The sequence below is a fragment of the Perca fluviatilis genome, chromosome 8 (genome assembly GCF_010015445.1).
Source record: "Perca fluviatilis chromosome 8, GENO_Pfluv_1.0, whole genome shotgun sequence".
Lineage (NCBI taxonomy): Eukaryota > Metazoa > Chordata > Actinopteri > Perciformes > Percidae > Perca > Perca fluviatilis.
In genome coordinates, this window is record NC_053119.1 from 2,516,962 (window position 1) to 2,533,962 (window position 17,001).

General features: G+C 40.7%; 2 non-coding genes across 2 annotated transcripts; both read right to left on the bottom strand.

The window, feature by feature from the left end:
- Window positions 1-400: 400 nt before the first annotated feature.
- On the bottom strand, window positions 401-472 carry trnae-uuc. The gene has a single exon. It is a non-coding gene; the product is annotated as a tRNA-Glu (tRNA).
- A 13,738-nt stretch (window positions 473-14,210) lies between these two features.
- On the bottom strand, window positions 14,211-14,282 carry trnak-uuu. The gene has a single exon. It is a non-coding gene; the product is annotated as a tRNA-Lys (tRNA).
- Window positions 14,283-17,001: the final 2,719 nt, after the last annotated feature.

Sequence of the window (17,001 nt, forward strand, 5' to 3'; positions counted from 1 at the left end):
ATTCGCCTTAAATGGTGCCCAAAAGGTCTTGGGTGCTCCACCTAAAGACTTCTAATAGTAAGTCTGGATCAATGCCAGATAACATGGAGTTAGAGCAGGTTGTTTGCTGGGAGAACCTGAGATGAAGTAGAGAAGGACTGTTTTTATTCATGCAGGACTAGAGTCAGATTTCCAACGTACCTTTGCCAGCTGAATGTTGGTTCTCATACCGGGAGTTGAACCCGGGAGTTGAACCCAGAACTTAACGATGTGTGGGACCGACCTTGCGTAGCTTTCGTTTGACGGATGCTTTAGTCTTGCAGCAACATGTGGACAGCCCATAATGAACGGAGGTTCTGCAACCACTAATTGTCTAGATTAAAATCCTTATCCATCTGCTTGCTCACCAGCTAAATGCAGATTCCCATACTGGGAGTTGAACCCGGGCCACCTGGGTGAAAACCAGGAATCCTAACCGCTAGACCATATGGGACTGACTAAATATTAATAACAGTTACAAGTTCCTTCTTCCAAAAAAGAAAAAACTAAATTAGTAACTCAGTTACAAATTACTTCAGAAAGTAACTATTGTGTTACTTTCAAGTACATTTTTAAATGCTCAAATATGTCCCCACCTCCACCCCTCTTTAACGGAACTTAAAATACATGTTCAATTATTTATGATAAATCTGAATATTATAATTAAATAGACATTTAATACAATACATTATGAACAGAAACAATGTACACAAATCTAAACTATTTTAATGTTGCCGTGGGACAAAGTGAGACTAGCCTCCAATCAAATGCCATGTATGTAGATATTATGTTCATATAGTGGATCAACGTTGAAAGATATTTGATTAAGTTTGAATTACTTGACACCGACGTGGATAGGCACTTTTGCCCCGGGCATAAGGTGCATTTCACGATTACATTTGTTCCTTTAATTTCTTGGACATTTCTTGGAAGGTTTGAAATATATAATATGACTGACAATAATATGACAGACTGCATCACGGAATACATCAAATTCTGTGAGAACATCACCATGCCCCCCCAGACTGTACGCTGCCTACCCCCTCCCCAGCCGTGGATCACCAGTGACCTGAAAGTTCTTCTGAATGAGAAGAAGAAAGCTTTCAGGTCCTGGGACAGACAGGAGCTCAGGGGAGTACAGCACAAACTAAAGGGATAAACTGAGGGAATGTAAAAACTCCTCCAGGAGGAAGCAGGAGGCCAGTCTGCAGGAGAACAATATGAGGGAGATCACCGGGGGTGGGGGTAGAAGAAGACCAACACCAGGCAGCCATGAGAGATCAAACAAGCTGAACTGTTACTTTAACAGGTTTAGCTCACAGACATCCCCTGCCTCTTCTACCACTCCACCTGGATCACTGACTACCTGACAGACAGACCTCAGTCTCCTGGATCACTGACTACCTGACAGACAGACCTCAGTCTCCTGGATCACTGACTACCTGACAGACAGACCTCAGTCTCCTGTATCACTGACTACCTGACAGACAGACCTCAGTCTCCTGTATCACTGACTACCTGACAGACAGACCTCAGTCTCCTGGATCACTGACTACCTGACAGACAGACCTCAGTCTCCTGTATCACTGACTACCTGACAGACAGACCTCAGTCTCCTGGATCACTGACTACCTGACAGACAGACCTCAGTCTCCTGGATCACTGACTACCTGACAGACAGACCTCAGTCTCCTGTATCACTGACTACCTGACAGACAGACCTCAGTCTCCTGTATCACTGACTACCTGACAGACAGACCTCAGTCTCCTGTATCACTGACTACCTGACAGACAGACCTCAGTCTCCTGGATCACTGACTACCTGACAGACAGACCTCAGTCTCCTGTATCACTGACTACCTGACAGACAGACCTCAGTCTCCTGGATCACTGACTACCTGACAGACAGACCTCAGTCTCCTGTATCACTGACTACCTGACAGACAGACCTCAGTCTCCTGTATCACTGACTACCTGACAGACAGACCTCAGTCTCCTGGATCACTGACTACCTGACAGACAGACGTCAGTCTCCTGGATCACTGACTACCTGACAGACAGACCACAGTCTCCTGGATCACTGACTACCTGACAGACAGACCACAGTCTGTCCGTCTGGATCGTGTTCTGTCTGATGTGGTGGTGAGTGGTACGGGGGCTCCACAAGGGACTGTGCTGTCTCCCTTTCTGTTCACCTTATACACCACAGACTTCCAGTACAACTCAGAGTCATGTCACCTACAGAAGTTCTCTGATGACTCTGCAGTTGTTGGGTGTATAAGGGATGGACAGGAGGGAGAGTACAGAGCGCTGGTGGACAACTTTGTGGAGTGGTCTGGTAAGAATCACCTGCTGCTGAACGTGGATAAGACCAGAGAGATGGTGATTGACTTCAGGAGGAAGGGAACGGCTCCGCAGCCCCTTTGCATTCTGGGTGGAGATGTGGACATGGTTAAAGAGTGAAGATACCTGGGTGTCAACATCGACAACAGCTAGAACTGGAAAATCAACAGCACTGCTGTTTACTAGAAGGGGATGAGCAGACTCTATTTCCTGGTCCAACAGAGGAGCCCCTTCTCTAAGAGGCTCCGACAGCTTCGAAATCCTTCCTACCACAGGCAATTCAACTTTTTAACACTTCATCACTGAGTGTGAGAAAAGACTCATATACATCACAACTGCATTGAATGCACCTTGCACAACAGGTTTATCTACATCCTATCATTACTAGTGAAAGAATTGTACATTTTTGCTCCCCAACTTGCACATTAAGTTTATCTATATCTATTGAAACAGTTGTACATTTTATTTCCAAATTGTATATATTTTAAATATTGCTTGTGAAGTATTGAATTATTATTTCATGTATATTGTTTCCCATTATTTAATGTATACTCTGTATGTGTGCTGTGTGTCTGATATTTTGCTGCTGCTGCAACACCATTATATCCCATTTTTTATATTTTTTTATATCCCTATCTATCTATCACATATATCGCACATACATAAGAATAAAAATAGAATAGAAAATAAACAGTGCAATACATTCTTATTAAATATGAAATGGCTATGATTAAGAACAATTTATTACTGGGAATAAGTTATAAGATGTAGATGTTTTTACCACAGTCCAGATTGTGTGGGAGGGCTAATATAGCCTGTAAGACAGGTGTACAGCAGACAGAGTGATATAATGGTAGGGGCTGAGAGAGACAGGTAGTCTGTTATCCAGGATACCAGGTGAGCATCAACCCCCATCTGAACAAGCTTGTCCCTCAATCTGACAGGCTGAATGGTGTTAAAGGTGCTAGAGAAATCAAAGAACATGATTCTCACAGAACTTTTCTCCTTGTCCAGATGAGATTGATCTGTGCGGTAGGTATATGATGGTATCCTCCACGCCCCCACCTTCTCCTGGTATGTAAACTGGAGCCGGTCGAGTGAGAGGCTGACTTGGGGTCTGAGAATGTGAAGTAGCAGTCGCTCCATCATCTTCATCATGTGTGAAGTTAGAGCGACTGGCCTAAAGTCATTTAGCTCACTGGGATGTGGTTTCTTAGGAACAGGGATGAGACATGATGTCTTCCCCAGTGCTGGTACCTTCCCCAGTCGGAGGCTCAGGATGAAGACATGCTGCAGAGACTCCCCCAGTTCCGCTGTACAGGCTTTGAGCAGTCTGGGACACACTTGGTCTGGGCCGGCTACTTTCCCTGGGCGAAGTCTACTCAGCTCTCCTCTGACCTGATGATGGGAGGAAGGGGGGTCCCTTTGTTGAAGTGCATGAAACTGTGTGTGGTAGCAGCATGGGGTAGGGGTACAGTTGATTGTGGAGGTGAGCAAGAGGGTGGGGGGGCATGCTGTTAAAAGATTAAGTAGGTGGGGGGTGTGGTGTGGGGATGGGGGTTGGGCAGGCCATTGCAGCAGGAGCAGGGTAATCAAACCTGTTTGCCCTCACCACATCCCCCTCCACTATGCTCCTCTTCTTCTTGCAGCCTGTGATAGTTTCCATGCCCTCCCAGACCTCCTTCATGCTGTTCTCCTACAGCTTCTGCTCTACCTTCTTTCTGTACTCCTCCTTTACCTCTTTCAGCTTGACCTAGTGTTCCCCCTGTACCCACCTCAGCTTTGCCTGGTCCCCCTCTTTAAACAAACGCCCTCTTCTTTTTATTGAGGAGGTCCTTGACATCGCTGGTGATCCAAGGTTTATTATTTGGAAAGCAGCGTACAGTTCTTACACTTCAATGTTCATACAGGAATTCAGGTTGTCAGTACTGCAGTGTGTGACCCCCTTAATATCATCACCATATGATTCCTGCAGTGCATTCTAGTCTGTCGACTCGAAGGAGACCTTCGGGGCCTCCTCTGCCTCAGGAGACCATTTCGTGAAGGATTGTGTGGTGGTAGGTTGTCTGCTGTTCTTCACGTTAAATACATCCATCCACCACTGTATAATCATTAAATAGACCTAGAGCATTTTTCCCTCACAAAACACATTCCCTCTTAAGTCCAAATTTAAAAATTGATGATTGGCTTCTTTTAATTGACTGTTTTGGTGTGTGTTATACTTTAAACTCTATGAAGCACACATTGCAGAACTGAAAATGTTTAGCAATTTACCCCCATTTACAATATAAAAGAGTCTGATAAAGGCATGTAAAGAAATCAGAATCCACAACATTAAGGAGCTTGCACAATGAGCTTTTAAAAAAACATGGTTGTGGTTTAAAACCTTTTTCCTAAGCTATGCTAACCTTTTTCATGGAATTGCAGAAAGTCAAACCGTCCTTTATCCTCATCCAACTTCACATACTTCTGCTGGTGGCTGTACTTCACCTGGACCAGCATTTTGACTGAGACATGCAAGGATGTTTGATAAAGTAAATAAACATTTAAATGAAAAATGGTAAAAATTAAAGCTAAGTCGACAGTGTTACACCATTTTTGGCCACCCATCAGATTCTGTGACCTGCAGTGTTGGCAAAAGTACTCAGATCATTTACTTAAGTAAAAGTATATAAATATTACCAGTTAATGTACTGAAATTGCTAAGTTAAAGCTAAAGTACAAAATAAGCAGAAAATGGGGCTGTGACTGATATATTAAAATGCTGATATGCGTTGACTCATCAGTATTTAATGATGCACTGAAATGTTAAATGTAGTTAAGTCACAGCCCCATTTTTCTGCTAGTTTTGTACTTTTACTTTAACTTAGTAATTTCAGTACATTAACTGATAATACTTATAGACTTTTACTTAAGTAAATGATCTGAGTACTTTCTCCAACACTGCAGATCATAGAATCTGATGGGTCACTAAACACAGTGGTACACCGGTCACACAGACAACTAGAAATGTCAAACACCGTTCTGCATGTTGGGACATGTTTGTTTGATGTTCAAAGTGAAGGAGAAAAGAAAGATGTTAGCTCCAGCCTCAAATAAGATTTTATACAGTAAAAAGACATAACTCTTTATTTTCCTCACTTCAAGCATAACTGTGAATTGTTAAATCATCATTGATAAAGTTGGAGACGGTTTTTAGTAACAAACTGTTAGCTAGCTAATACCATACACTGCTAGCTAGCTAATCACCAGGACATATTTGCTGGTTTTTGTAACGCATATATTCTCTGTTTCATTGTCCATACTGAAATTCTCAGCATCAATTTATAATTGTTTCAGTAAGGTTGCCTTAATTGCACTTGCCGTGTAGTAGTGCATGAGAGGTAGAAATGGCGCATACGGACTTGTCTCCTCTGTCTCCAACCGGAAGAAGTGAAATGGGCGGAGCTTAATTACATCTCTGTGGAGTTGGGTTAACACTGACATGATCAACTCTGTTAAATGACTCCAACACTGAGCACCATTTAAATCAGAATGTGTTAAAATTACACTCTGGGAGTGAAAATCAACTTGGAAATGTTTAACCCTGAAATTTCAACACTCAAATTTTTGCGGTTTACGTTATAGCCACTAAGAAAGGTCTGGGATTTCCATATACCCTCTTAATAGCCCCAAGGCCACGCTAACACCATACTTTCCATTATAATTTTGATATATTTTGAATTGTCATCTGTGTTTTACTTCTCATGGGCTAACTAAAGGTATTTCCACTGTAAGTTGCGGACATGAAGTCTCGACGCCCCAAAATTTCCCTGGGGAGGACACCCAGACCCCCACTATGATATGTTCCAGTCTGATCCATATATTTATATATAGTACGGTATACCCACTAAAATACATTAGACTCCACCCGGTGGGTAAATGGGCCTCCAGATGTCCTGTTCTAGGCGATTGTAGGCATGGAGCCTGTTAGTATGATGCTACCCAACCGAGTCTGACACGTTCAATGAACATGAAGGTTAATGTGATACACAGGGGGGCTGGTGCCTTGGTGGCCATGACATATCATGGGAATCAGAATAGTGTGTACCTGTGTATTTTATGTGTGACAGTGTGTGTACCTTGGTGCATAATGTAACATGAGAATCAGAATAGTGAAGAGTTTGATCGGATTGAATTTGCATCCACGGCATGAAAGCTAGTCTGGAACATTCAGAAACTGTAATTCCCTTGTATGCCTATAATGCCCCAGGGAAGTTTTGAGCATCAGCAACTTAATTTCCTGTATTGGGATTCACTTGTATGCACCAATTCACGGTGGGAGTACCTTTATTTAGCCTATGTGAAGAAGAAAAAACAATTTGACAATTCAAAATATGTCAACGATATAATGGAAAGTATGTTGTTGTGTCATTGGGCATTTTTAAGAGGGTATATGGAAATCCTGGAGCTTTCTTAGTGGGTATTGTTAAGAGATTCTAAAAGAACGTGATCATTTGATGTCTGAGGAGGAAGGAGAGGCTTGGGTCCAGTTGAAAGTTAATCAAAAGGTTTAATAAACAACATGATGAAAACGACAAGACAAAAACAAATGTTACACTGCAGCTGACAGCGGAATGAAATGACATGCTTCCTCTTCACAAATTACATCAATCAGTCTGGTGACATAACAAAACAATACACTGTACACAGCCGACTGCAAGACATGCTTTCCCTTGGGGGGGTCACAGTTCTGCAGTCCCAAAATCACCTCTGTTTCAGAATTACATTCCTGTGGAATTGTGGGTGTTTCCTTGAATGAGAACTGTCCCAGGTTAAGGACCCCTGATTTCAGGTTTACTCCAGGTCATAGACTAAGGTCGTTTATCATGGTAGTGGCGATTCTATTCAAGTTTACAGAGATATGCATTTCCTTTGTTCTAATCCAGTCTGGCCCAGCAGGGAGTGGCTCCCCAAAAAGCAGACCTTTCCTGTGGGGACAATGAGTCTCCTCCAGTATGCTAAGTGACAGATATGACCTGATGATTCTTTAGAAGCTAGAGATGGAGTGAACCAGTCAAATGCTAATTACTATTGTTCATGTTGTACCCAGGAGGCCAAGTGTGAAGTACACACACACACACACACACACACACACACACACACACACACACACACACACACATACAGTCCTTGAGTTATAGATAGATAAACATGCAGTTCAGGGAGCTGACTTCAGTCTGTCCTCATTGGCTGGAGGTGGTGTCCATTTGAAAAGGTTTCCATGGAAACCAGAGCACTCCTCAGATAAGAGCTGCAGCTCTTTTCCCGCTAACACTGGAGAACATTATCAGACCCTGTGGATGTGAGGAGAGCATCTGAATATCTCTGTGTGCTTTGATTTGTAGCCTACTGAACAGAATCCAGTTGGAGTCCAGCAGCCCCCAGTGGAGATCTGAGAGGAATGGAGGAGAACAACCAGAACCAGGACCACAACCAGCGACCGAGCAACGAGGTCCCCAGGAGACCAGCAGCAGACTCAGACTCTGATACCAGCCATGTTCAGGTCAGTCACTAACAGCTAGCCTGCTCCTGACCAGAAACGCGGCCAGCATTTAAACAGCTAGCCCTTCTCCTGACCAGGCTAACAGCTAGGCTAACAGCTAGCCTGCTCCTGACCAGGCTAACAGCTAGCCTGCGTAAAGGCCCTTTTTTTACTAAAGCAGTAGGCCTATATGAAATCAGATGTATTACCTACCACCATTTAGCTGTTTTGTGTTATTTAAAATATTTATAAAATAGCTGGCCATGCCAGAAGTAATTATTCCACTCATTTTTGAAACACGTTCTGGTCAGAGACCAATACATCTTTTTAGATGATTGATTTCTTTTTGTATTCTTTGATAATAAAGGATCATGTACAGTATATCACTTTTCCATGTGCATTGTATTTGCCATTCTTAGCAAACAGTGTGTGTTCTGTCCAATAAACTGGAACTATAATTTGGGAGGATTGTACTGTTATAAAACCTATCCTTATAGTACAATCCTCCTTAGTTATAGTCTTAGATCACTGGACCAGTAACTAGATAGTGTAGACTACTGTACATTCATCAAACAACAGGACAAGGACACCGCAATGGTTTCTGTATATATTATTATATCATATTATTTTTTTAAACTGATGAATACACAGTTACAATCATGTTTACAGTGTGTATTGAGTTTATCACTTAATTATCTTTATTGTTCTAGATTTCAGAGTTCTTCACTTCCATATATATATGAGGAAGCTAAGCATATAATATGTAGAGAAGGAAACTCGGCCTCTGTAAAAACAAAACAAAAGTGGCAGATAATATACAATATATACATAAATGTACATTTAAAAATATACATACAGCTCTTGACTGTAACCATTGAAGGAGTCATTTGTTATTTGCACAAACAAACAGCCGTACACGTCGCCTTAAAAGCAAGCAGTGGAAGTGATTATGTTACTTAGGAAATGTATATTTTATCCCATAAGAGAGAAGGAAGTATGTAGGCTATGCATCATATTCTAGCATTGTAGATGGTAAGTGGTTGTAATTGATCTTCATGGTAAATTTCCTGAGTAACATTATCTTCTGCTCACTTTCAAAGTGCTCATATTATATTTTTAGGCTGCTTATGCATTCAGAAGGTCTGCGATCGTCTGCCAAGCTTTCTCTCGCTGTTTCATTACAGTGTTACAGTTGTTTCATTATAATTTGTCTGAAAAAATTTGAATATTTTGGAACTTATAAAAGTTATAAAGATTACATTTGCTTCCATAATAACATGTCTGCAACCGGCACATCATTTCCTTCAATTTGTCATAAAGTATTGTATAAAGAGTGAAAATTGTGATTGAGAGAAAGTCCAGGATTTAAAAAAGGTTGTTCACTAACTCTCTCTGGTTGTCTGTTGCTATAGAAACGGAGAGCAGGAGAGGGACCCAAATGTCACCACTGTCAGCACTGTGACAAATCCTTCACAACATCTGGATATTTAAAGATTCATCGGAGAGTTCACACTGGAGAGAAACCGTACAGCTGTGATCAATGTGGGGCAGCTTTCACACTACAGAATAACCTAAAAATACATCAACGCATTCACACTGGAGAGAGGCCGCACTGGTGTGAACAATGTGGGAAAACTTTTTCTCAGAGTAGTGGCCTTGAAAACCACCGACGTGTTCACACTGGAGAGAAGCCGTACTGGTGTGAACAATGTGGGAAAACCTTTTCTCACAGTTATAGCCTTAAAAGACACCAGTGCCTTCACACTGCCTCGTAGTGAACTTGTTTCAGAGCCAAGCTGTTTCCTCCTGCCTCTTCCTCGTGCCCTGATAGCTGTGTTGTTATATTCTGATCTTCTCTCCACATTGAAGGCTGACCAGCAGTAACGACTATTTAAGTTTAGGAAAAAGGTCGTGTTTGGATTAAAACACTACCAAAGAACACACATTCTTCTTCTTTGGATTAAGTAGACTAGTTGCTGCAATAGCATACTGCTGCCCTCTACTTTTTCTTACCAACATTGTCTTAAATCATAAGTTTTTAGATCCAAAATTGATCCGATCCGTGACTCAAAACCCCCATCCTGACCTTGAGTTTTGTGATCCCTTGCACCCCTAGTTGTTACCATGTTATATCATTTGTGTAAGAATAACAAGCAAAGGACCAAATGGAAACTAGAAAATGCAATTTCTGAAAAGAATTGCAGTGGTGAATGCTAGAATCTTTGTGAAAACTGTGAAAATGGGGTTTAACAACAAATTTCTTCTTAAGAACATTTGGTGAATGAGGCCCATTGTTCTCATCTTAAGAAACAAGTTTTTTACTTTTTTACTTTTTTTCTCCTGAAAGGAAGTCAGTATAATTTTCTTTTTATCAATACATGTTTAAGGATTTTAGGATGAACAAAAACTCTGAACATTTTGCAGCAATGTTTAAAATAATAATTCTCCGGGCTGCTTTCTCATTTGGGCCTAGATGTGGCATGGCTGCTCTAGAGCTATTAGTTTAAACCTTTGAACACATTTTTGAAACCCTTTAAATACTCCAAAACTCCCAAAAGTTGGAACACAAAACGTTTTAGCATTGTGAGACTATACAGAGATTTGGTCCATGGTTTAGCAAGCAATGCGTGGAAGGCCTTAATTTGGACATCGATCTAAAATTGGTCCAAACTTTGCTCTCATCCTTACCAACATATTGGAAGTTGGCCATTTTTAATTGTATGCTCTCTAGTTATTTTTGTTGTATAGTTTAACATTTTTCCTACTTTGTGGAAGTTTCATTTAATATTCTTTGTCTTATATTTTATATTCACTGTTTGTATTGTCTGTGACAGAACGTGGTTTTAAATCTATTGAGGTTTCTTCAGACTCAAATCAAAGACACTGATGATGTCATACAAAATAAAAAAGAAAGCAACCTGTTTCCAGCAGACACTTAAGAATGATGGAGCAGCAGGAAACGGACCAGGTCAAATAGCAAACAGCTGATTTATTCATCTGACTTGTAGAATAAAGTCAATGATTGAATTGTTTTAAATGTCTGGGAATGTGGAACAACTAAATCCAAAATAAATGAGATAAAACAAGGCCACATGCTGATTATGTGTGACTTGATTTGATGGATTCATTCTTCCTGTTGTGTCTGTGTTTAAATTAATTAAAAGTTACTACAAAAGTAAAAGAACTGAAAGTTCTGTTGTTGCTGCTGACAGACTCAGTTTATTATTCTAAGTGTCTGACAACATTATGGGATGGATCCCTACAGAGATAGACCTTTTAGTTAAAGAGTAAGATCCTTTTAGTTTAACATGAAACAGCCCCGAAATCACCATCAACAAACTATACCAGACTCCATGTAAATAATCAGGACTTTTAGCGTGTATAGAGCCCGCATATCTCCACCAGACTCCATGTAAATAATCAGGACTTTTAGCGTGAATAGAGCCAGCATATCTCCACCAGACTCCATGTTAATAATCAGGACTTTTAGCGTGTATAGAGCCAGCATATTTCCACCAGAAGCCATGTAAATAATCAGGACTTTCAGCGTGTATAGAGCCAGCATATTTCCACCAGAAGCCATGTAAATAATCAGGACTTTCAGCGTGTATAGAGCCAGCATATTTCCACCAGAAGCCATGTAAATAATCAGGACTTTTAGCGTGTATAGAGCCAGCATATTTCCACAGGTAAATGGGTGAATTAAGGGCTGTTTTATTTAAATGGTGTCTGGTGGAAACATACTGTACATTGCAATGCTTACATTATAATTTGTTATTTCTCTTTATACTTACAAATTGTTTTAATTATTTAAGTGTTCTACATTATTTAATACTCAAGTAAAGTACAAGTACCTTGAGTTAAGTACAGTACTTGTACTTGAGTAAATGTACTCAGTTACAGTCCACCACTTACGCTGATTAATTAACTGAATGTGTATCTGTTGTTTCCCTCCTGACCTCCAGGTGGCAGCGTTCTTTCATTTTAAACTTTAAACTGAAAAACCCTGACTTGGAGAGAATAAACCAAACCGGGAGTCTCTCTGACTTCTAAACATCACTATCAGCCTCACAACATGTGTTCTGTAAGGAATAAGCTTTTAAATCAGACAAATAGTTAAAATCCCTCTGATTCAAAATCAATAAAAAGTTTATATAAAACGTCATCATGTTGAGTCGATACTGAACCAATCAGCTGTTCGATCAGCTGAGCTGCCGGCGTTTCCCAGCATGCCCTGGGTCCGCCTGCGTCCGCCTGGCTCTTGCAGTCGGTGAAAAGCAACTGCGCTGCCTGCGTCTCAGAACTGCGGCCGCCTTGGTCTCGTGAGATTATCGTTGCCCACGTGTGCATGACGTCAGAGCAAGTCGGGATCAAGTCGGACATAAATCTACCCAGCATGCACTGGGCGGCGATCGCCGGTAATCGATTCTGCGCAGATCTGGCTCATCTCGAATGAACCTATTATTACGTTTCCTATTATGGCCACGCCAAGACCCGCCCTTCAATAGCAGCTTGATTGGTTGGGGTTAGGCATTGACCTCGAGTGGTTAAGGTTAGTATAGCTGATTGGTCAGGGATAGGACCTGAACATGTAAGCATGGATGCCTGGCCAATAGTAGTGTGTGAATGCTATTGAAGGGCAGGTCTTGGCGTGGCCGTAGTAGTATATGTAATTTTGCCGGTTGTTTGTTATTAAGAGAATTCAACCTGTTAAAATTTCAATAGTCATAAAGAGGTAACGTTACGTTTGTTTACCGCCAGTTCAAAATGGAGTCGAACACGGAGGAGGATTCCTCCCTAACGGCCGCTCTGCTCTGCTCCGTGCCCCCGGTGCCCAAAAGGTCTTGGGTGCTCCACCTAAAGACTTCTAATAGTAAGTCTGGATCAATGCCAGATAACATGGAGTTAGAGCAGGTTGTTTGCTGGGAGAGCCTGCAGTAGAGAAGGACTGTTTTTATTCATGCAGGACTAGAGTCCATCTGAATGCTTCAGATTTCCAACGTACCTTTGCCAGCTGAATGTTGATTCTCATACCGGGAGTTGAACCCAGAACTTATCAACGTGTGGAACCGACCTTGAGTAGCTCAAAGCGTCTTCGTGCACAAACAAGAGAAGGCCTGTTTCCTGTCAAACTATGAACTGATTCATGAAATCACTGTTATTAATATTTAGTCAGTCCCATATGGTCTAGTGGTTAGGATTCCTGGTTTTCAGTCTGGCGGCCAGAATTCAACTCCTGGTATGGGAATCAACATTGAAACACATCATTCACATTATCAAGTACTCCACCAGGTTGGTGTACCAGCATGTATGGTTTGTGGGAGACTTAGATGCACATATTTGGCGGAGGGTTTAGGGATGCATAAAAATGTAATTACACATCATTTTGAAACATTATTATAACTGTTTCTGTGTCTAAAACTTTGTAAAAGTTAGAGCAGATAAAAAGCCTAAATAACACTCAACAGCTTTAGAAGCATCTTTGTAAAAGAGAAGGCCTGTTTTCTGCCAAAATAATTGAATCATAAAATCATTGTTATTTATGTGAAGTCAGTCCCCTTTGGTCTAGCGGTTAGGGTTCCTGGTTTTCACCCAGGTGACCAGGGTTCAACTCCTGGTATGGGAATCAGTATTTAGCTGGTGAAGGCAGCAAGATCAGTAACATCTCTGTCAAGTCAATCATTGGTCCTGTGTTAAATCAATGCTGTAGATATGTATGTAGGTCGTAGATACGAACCCTACGCCCTCATATGCATATCTGAAAAACTATAACTAGACATCATGGAGGTGAAAGTCAGGATTCTGCCTAAATAACACTTACACACATACACTGTGTTAAGAAGTTTCTTAAGAAGTCCTCTGTAGACCGACTACAATCATTAGATCTGAGGAAAGCTTTTAGTTAGTTTTGATGCTCACATTGATTTTACATTCTTCATTAAACGTTAAATGGTGAAAAAGTTTGGGTCCTCCAAAATAAAAAAAAAAAAAAAAAAAAAAAGAAAGAGAGGGGTTTTTTGGAAAAAAAAAAAATAAAAAAAAAAAAAAAAATGTATATTCATATTGAAAAAAAAAGAGAAGAGAAAGAATGCAGGATTAGAGTCAGATTTCCAATGTACCTTTGCCAGCTGAATGTTGGTTCTCATACCGGGAGTTGAACCCAGAACTTAACAACATGTGGACCGACCTTGCGTAGCTTTCGTTTGACGGATGCTTTAGTCTTGCAGCAACATGTGGACAGCCCATAATGAACGGAGGTTGTGCAACCACCAATTGTCTAGATTCAAATCCTTATCCATCTGCACGTTTACCAGCTAAATGCTGATTCCCATACGGGGAGTTGAACCCGGGCCGCCTGGGTAAAAACCAGGAATCCTAACCGCTAGACCATATGGGACTGACTACATGTCAATAACAGGGATTTCATGAATCAATAGTGTTGGGCAAGTTACTTTTTAAAAGTAATTAGTTACAGTTACTATTTACTTACTAATAAACTAAATTAGTTATTCAGTTACAAATTATAAAAGTAACTAGATACTTCAGAAAGTAACTATTGCGTTACTTTCAAGTACATTTTTAAATGCTCAAATGTGACCCCACCTCCACCCCTCTTTAACGGAACTTGAAATACATGTGCATGTTCAATTATTTATGATAAATCTGAATGTTATAATGAAATGGACATTTAATACAATACATTACTAACAGAAACAATGTACACAAATCTAAATTATTTTAATGTTGCTGTGGGACAAAGTGAGACTAGCCTCCAATCAAATACTATGTATGTAGATATTCTGTTTAGTGGATCGATACAAATAACACAACTGACTCTCTTGTGTTGTTTGTGTGTTTCCAACTATGTGTGCTTTCGAACACAAGCCCAACTCTACCTCTGATTGGCTTACTATGACATTTTACTCAACCTCAGCCAATCGTCAGCATTCATGCGCTTGTCCCGTGCACTGCCCACTAACCAAGGAAGAACAGTAAAATAAATCTCAGAGATCTAGTTGGTCTGATGAAAAAAAGTAAGTAATGGTAACGACAATATTAAGATGGGAAGAGTAATCAATTACATTACTCGTTACTGAAAGAAGTAACGTCGTTAGTAACAGAGTTATTTATAACGCCGTTATTCCCATCACTGTGACTCAATTCATAGTTTGGCAGAAACAGGACACTTAAATACATACATCACTTGTTGATAAAACACAGCAACAATTACGGTATGGTCTATCAGTCAGGATTCTGGCTATCACCTCCATGATGTCTAGTTACATAGTTAGAGTGGTTCATATCAGGCTACACGTAGAGACTGTATCTACAACCTACCCATGTCTATAGGTCCCTGCAATTACCTGCATTCAAAATGTTACTTAAAGCTACATAGTGTAAGAATTTCTCCCATCTAGATCAGCATCAAGATGGAGGTGCTACATGGGGTTTTGCTAAGAATCAACAACAAAAATACACAATGTAGGTTTAAGTAAAAGTACAAAACTTGTTGGGTGTCTGTATAGTTCAGTCGGTAGAGGGGTGGGACCATATATAGAGGTTTACTCCTCAACGCAGTGGGCCCGGGTTGAACTCTGACCTGTGGTCCTTTGCATCTCATTCCCCCTCTCTCTAAAGTGATGACCTGTACTCAAATATGTCAGTCATTGCTTGGAACTATGGACCACAGTCTTTGTATGGCACCTCCAATTTCATATTTTTACTCATTTATGAGCAGAAGTTTGGGACTTTGCTTCCAAAAATCTCCAAAATTATACAGTAAAAATGTTTGATTTTCAGTATGGATGTAGTCAAAGATGTCCTCTACTCAAATATATCATCATGTCATTGCCTGGAATTATGGAGCAAAGTCCTTTTATAGCACCTTAAGTTTCAGATTTGATGTCATTTTAACCTAGAAATATGGGACTTTAACGTCCGAAAATCTCCAAATTTATACCGTTTAATTGCTTGATTTTAAATATGGGTGTAGTCAGAGGTGTCCCCTGAAATAAATCATTGTCTGGATTTATTCATTGTTAATGTTGTATTCTTGTAAACTCAAACTATGCATTCCTTTCACAATTATTAATATTAATAGGAAACTGGAGGTGCCATAAAAAAACTTTGGTCCGTAGTTCCAGGCACTGACTGACATATTTGAGTACAGGGCATCACTTAATACACTCATACTGAAAATCTAACATTTTTAATGTATCATTTTGGAGATTTTTGGAAGCAGTCCCATACTTCTGCTGTAAAATATAAATGTAAAATGTAAAAACATGAAATTACTTATTTGTTTTGAATAAAGGACAGACACAGGTTACATATGTTTTACTTCTGGTGAATATAATCCGTTAATCTAGTTTTTATACGTACGTTGTATTAACACCTTATTTTGAAAACCGGAAGTAGTCCCATGTGTGTCATCTCTCTAACTTCGCTACTCTACTACTGGTTTGAATGCGTTTAGCACGCGTGTCGGTATGAGAGCGCGCTACAAGTTTAGTGTGGGCTGATTTGACTCCGGAGATCTGGACCGCACTTTCTTGCAGGATTTCACTGAACATATCAGACAACGAGGGTGCATGCCCCTCATCTGGTGCAGCGAGACAAGTCATTTTTTCTGCGCTCTGAACTCCTGCGCTGGGCGCTGCTCCGTCTCCACGCGGGTTCTCCGCATCCATCGCGGCCTGAATCATTTCTCGTGCGCCCTGCTTTATTTCCGCATCCAAGTACTGGTCTTTATAACGCGGATCAAGTACAGTCGCGATGAAGTGCAGAGGATCCGAACAGATCTCACTGAAACGTGTGCTGACAGACTCTAAGAGAGTACTTTTCATTGTTTTCACTCCGTGGTCCGTCTCAACCTCTTTGCTTAGGAGACGCTTTGCAGGTGGAACGGATCGGGTACTGACACACGCAGGTCGCGTTTTCTGTTTGCGTCATCACAACATTTTCGGCCGTATTGTTTCGGTGATAAAGGTATTTCGGCCGAAAACCGAAAATGCCCTTTTGGGCCATTTTCGGCCGAAAATTTTCGGTGGCCGAATATTCGGTGCATCCCTACTAATTGTCACTTCTTTTTTGCTTTTTGTCTACTTTCAGATCCA